The sequence below is a fragment of the Oncorhynchus keta genome, chromosome 13 (genome assembly GCF_023373465.1).
Source record: "Oncorhynchus keta strain PuntledgeMale-10-30-2019 chromosome 13, Oket_V2, whole genome shotgun sequence".
In the NCBI taxonomy this organism is placed as follows: domain Eukaryota; kingdom Metazoa; phylum Chordata; class Actinopteri; order Salmoniformes; family Salmonidae; genus Oncorhynchus; species Oncorhynchus keta.
Genome location: NC_068433.1, coordinates 2,030,970 through 2,036,126, shown reverse-complemented (window position 1 = coordinate 2,036,126; position 5,157 = coordinate 2,030,970). Strand labels below are relative to the sequence as shown.

The window sequence follows — 5,157 nt, the reverse complement described above, 5'->3', positions numbered from 1 at the left end:
GTCAGTGTAGTGGGATTATAGATGAGGGGACACAGGTTAACTGGTCAGTGTAGTGGGATTATAGATGAGGGGACACAGGTTAACTGGTCAGTGTAGTGGGATTATAGATGAGGGGACACAGGTTAACTGGTCAGTGTAGTGGGATTATAGATGAGGGGACACAGGTTAACTGGTCAGTGTAGTGGGATTATACGTCAGGGGACACAGGTTAACTGGTCAGTGTGGTGGGATTATAGATGAGGGGACACAGGTTAACTGGTCAGTGTGGTGGGATTATAGATGAGGGGACACAGGTTAACTGGTCAGTGTGGTGGGATTATAGATGAGGGGACACAGGTTAACTGGTCAGTGTAGTGGGATTATAGATGAGGGGACACAGGTTAACTGGTCAGTGTAGTGGGATTATAGATGAGGGGACACAGGTTAACTGGTCAGTCTAGTGGGATTATAGATGAGGGGACACAGGTTAACTGGTCAGTGTGGTGGGATTATAGATGAGGGGACACAGGTTAACTGGTCAGTGTAGTGGGATTATAGATGAGGGGACACAGGTTAACTGGTCAGTCTAGTGGGATTATAGATGAGGGGACACAGGTTAACTGGTCAGTCTAGTGGGATTATAGATGAGGGGACACAGGTTAACTGGTCAGTGTAGTGGGATTATAGATGAGGGGACACAGGTTAACTGGTCAGTGTAGTGGGATTATAGATGAGGGGACACAGGTTAACTGGTCAGTGTAGTGGGATTATACGTCAGGGGACACAGGTTAACTGGTCAGTGTGGTGGGATTATAGATGAGGGGACACAGGTTAACTGGTCAGTGTAGTGGGATTATAGATGAGGGGACACAGGTTAACTGGTCAGTGTAGTGGGATTATAGATGAGGGGACACAGGTTAACTGGTCAGTGTAGTGGGATTATAGATGAGGGGACACAGGTTAACTGGTCAGTGTAGTGGGATTATAGATGAGGGGACACAGGTTAACTGGTCAGTGTAGTGGGATTATAGATGAGGGGACACAGGTTAACTGGTCAGTCTGTGGGATTATAGATGAGGGGACACAGGTTAACTGGTCAGTGTAGTGGGATTATAGATGAGGGGACACAGGTTAACTGGTCAGTGTAGTGGGATTATACGTCAGGGGACACAGGTTAACTGGTCAGTCTAGTGGGATTATAGATGAGGGGACACAGGTTAACTGGTCAGTGTAGTGGGATTATAGATGAGGGGACACAGGTTAACTGGTCAGTGTAGTGGGATTATAGATGAGGGGACACAGGTTAACTGGTCAGTGTAGTGGGATTATAGATGAGGGGACACAGGTTAACTGGTCAGTGTAGTGGGATTATACGTCAGGGGACACAGGTTAACTGGTCAGTGTAGTGGGATTATAGATGAGGGGACACAGGTTAACTGGTCAGTGTAGTGGGATTATAGATGAGGGGACACAGGTTAACTGGTCAGTGTAGTGGGATTATAGATGAGGGGACACAGGTTAACTGGTCAATCTGTGGGATTATACGTCAGGGGACACAGATGTTCTCACTTTCAAATACATATATGCTGTAATCACCCAATATAAAACACATTTTATCTTCATTATTAATCAAACCCCAAGGTTAATGCAAGGATATCAATGGAAATACCCAGAGACGGTAGATGCATCCAACTACCACATCAATGTTATCAAGCGTAAATCCACGGTCCTCTCTCACAAAGAATTGAAAACATTTCTGAACAAATATAGACCCTCCTCCTCCCACTCTTGATGTTCTCCAGTGGTGAACGGCATTATAAGGAGACGTCATAAAGATTGTCTCCTCAGGCAACCAGGTTTCTGAAAAGGGCAACAATGGAACATTCATGACTGAGAGAAAACAGATATTGAAGGTGGTTGTGATTTTTAGGAAGACTGTGAACATCCAAATGAAAGGTAGAAAATAATCTTGTCTTGGAATTAGATACACTGCTGTACGAGTTGTTAATCTGCTTAACAGTATAGTAATCACAAGTGATAGATTTTTTAATCTGGATCAACACAATCATATTTATTGTTCGCTTCATTAATATCTAATGGGTTGAAGACCATGTTATCAGGGTTGATATCTTACCCAATGTAAAGAGATACACAGTCTGAGTGGAACAGAAACAAGTGTATGCCTCACATGTCCAATACAACCATACATTGGTGTTCGTTTCATCAATAGGGGAGCACTTCCTATAGAAGGCACATTGACACAGTCCACCTAACACCACTGAAGAGAGGGTTAAGACAGTTGGCAATGTGTGGTAATGGTCACGAGGTGAAACACAGAAACACACTTCTTCAATTAGTCGTGACAGCAGTTCCTTTTTTTAAATTGAGATTTTAGTTCCCTTCAGGCACTTGGCTCTCCTGAGAATTTCATCAATATCTTTGAACCAGTTTCATCACTATAGATCTTTATTTTATTTATTTAACCTTTATTTAACGAAGCAAGTCAGTTAAGATCAAATTCTTATTTACAATGACAACCTAACCAAAAGGCAAAAGGCCTCCGCGGGGACGGGGGCCTGGGATTAAAAATGAAAAGACAAAACACACGACAAGAGAGACCTAAATCTGGGCATCGGGAAGAAAAACACATTGCCTATGCGCCCTCTACATCTCGATGAGTTTAGCGTCTAGTTTGCTCTGCCAGGAGTTTCTTGGCCTTGAGTTCTATGTCATACCAAGTTTCAGTCTTTATGTCGTCAATTCCATCGATTAAAATGTTATTGCTCCTTATTGCTCCTTATTGCTCCTTATTGTTCCTTATTGCTCCTTATTGCTCCTTTTTGCTCCTTTTTGCTCCTTATTGCTCCTTTTTGCTCCTTTTTGCTCCTTTTTGCTCCTTATTGCTCCTTTTTGCTCCTTATTGCTCCTTTTTGCTCCTTATTGCTCCTTTTTGCTCCTTTTTGCTCCTTATTGCTCCTTATTGCTTCTTATTGCTCCTTATTGCTCCTTATTGCTCCTTATTGCTCCTTTTTGCTCCTTTTTGCTCCTTTTTGCTCCTTATTGCTCCTTATTGCTCCTTTTTGCTCCTTTTTGCTCCTTATTGCTCCTTATTGCTCCTTATTGCTCCTTATTGCTCCTTTTTGCTCCTTATTGCTCCTTTTTGCTCCTTTTTTGGTTTTCAATGTCGTCTCCTTTGGAAGTGCTTGTCAAGTGTTGTTTGGAAAATAATCCTCAGACATGGAGTCAACTCTAACCCTACATATCAATAACTCTAAGTCTCTAACCCTACATATCAATAACTCTAAGTCTCTAACCCTACATATCAATAACTCTAAGTCTCTAACCCTACATATCAATAACTCTAAGTCTCTAACCCTACATATCAATAACTCTAAGTCTCTAACCCTACATATCAATAACTCTAAGTCTCTAACCCTACATATCAATAACTCTAAGTCTCTAACCCTACATATCAATAACTCTAAGTCTCTAACACTACATATCAATAACTCTAAGTCTCTAACCCTACATATCAATAACTCTAAGTCTCTAACCCTACATATCAATAACTCTAAGTCTCTAACACTACATATCAATAACTCTAAGTCTCTAACCCTACATATCAATAACTAAGTCCCTAACCCTACATATCAATAACTCTAAGTCCCTAACCCTACATATCAATAACTCTAAGTCCCTAACCCTACATATCAATAACTCTAAGTCTCTAACCCTACATATCAATAACTCTAAGTCTCTAACCCTACATATCAATAACTCTAAGTCCCTAACCCTACATATCAATAACTCTAAGTCTCTAACCCTACATATCAATAACTCTAAGTCTCTAACCCTACATATCAATAACTCTAAGTCCCTAACCCTACATATCAATAACTCTAAGTCCCTAACCCTACATATCAATAACTCTAAGTCCCTAACCCTACATATAAATAACTCTAACTCCCTAACCTACATACAGGGCCTAAGGAAAGTATTCAGACTCCTTGACATTTACCACATTTTGTTACGTTACAGCCTTCTTCTAAAATGGATTACATAAATACAAATCCTCAGCAATATACAAACAATACCCCATAATGACATCCCAATACCCCATAATGACATCCCAATACCCCATAATGACATCACAATACCCCATAATGACATCACAATACCCCATAATGACATCACAATACCCCATAATGACATCCCAATACCCCATAATGACATCACAATACCCCATAATGACATCACAATAGCCCATAATGACATCCCAATACCCCATAATGACATCACAATACCCCATAATGACATCCCAATACCCCATAATGACATCCCAATACCCCATAATGACATCACAATAACCCATAATGACATCACAATACCCCATAATGACATCCCAATACCCCATAATGACATCACAATACCCCATAATGACATCCCAATACCCCATAATGACATCCCAATACCCCATAATGACATCCCAATACCCCATAATGACATCACAATAGCCCATAATGATGAAGGGAAAACATTTTTATTTTTATAAAAAATAAAAACAGAAGTACCTTATGTAAATAAGTATTCAGACTCTTTGAAGGAATTGTCCATAGAGCTCCGAGACAGGATTGTGTCGAGGCACAGATCTGGGAAAGGGTACCAAAAAATGGCTGTAGCATTGAAGGTCCCCAAGAACACAGTGGCCTCCGTAATTCTTAAATGGAGGAGTTTGGAACCAGCGAAACTCTTCCTGGAGCTGGCCTGCCGGCCAAACTGAGCAATCAAGGGAGAAGGGCCTTGGTCAGGGAGGTGACCAAGAACCCAATGGTCACTCTGACAGAGCTCTAAAGTTCCTCTGTGGAGATGGGAGAACCTTCCAGAAGGACAACAATCTTCTGCAGCACTCCACCAATCAGGCCTTTATGGTAGTGGCCAAACAGAAGCCACTCCTCAGTAAAAGGCACATGACACCCCGCTTGGAGTTTGCCAAAAGGCTCCTAAAGGACTCTCAGACCTGTTGGTCCCTAGAACATATCAGCCCTGTTGGTCCCTAGAACATATCAGCCCTGTTGGACATATCAGCCCTGTTGGTCCCTAGAACATATCAGCCCTGTTGGTCCCTAGAACATATCAGCCCTGTTGGACATATCAGCCCTGTTGGTCCCAAGAACATAT

At 41.7% G+C, this 5,157-nt stretch overlaps 1 long non-coding RNA gene across 2 annotated transcripts; it reads left to right on the top strand.

Moving 5' to 3' along the window:
* Positions 1–220: 220 nt before the first annotated feature.
* On the top strand, positions 221–1,481 carry LOC127906879 (uncharacterized). Of its 2 annotated transcripts, none has more exons than XR_008063018.1 (3): positions 221–422; positions 509–551; positions 1,368–1,481. It is a non-coding gene; the product is annotated as an uncharacterized LOC127906879 (long non-coding RNA). The 2 variants fall into 2 exon arrangements; XR_008063017.1 differs by having other exon boundaries at positions 509–1,024.
* Positions 1,482–5,157: the final 3,676 nt, after the last annotated feature.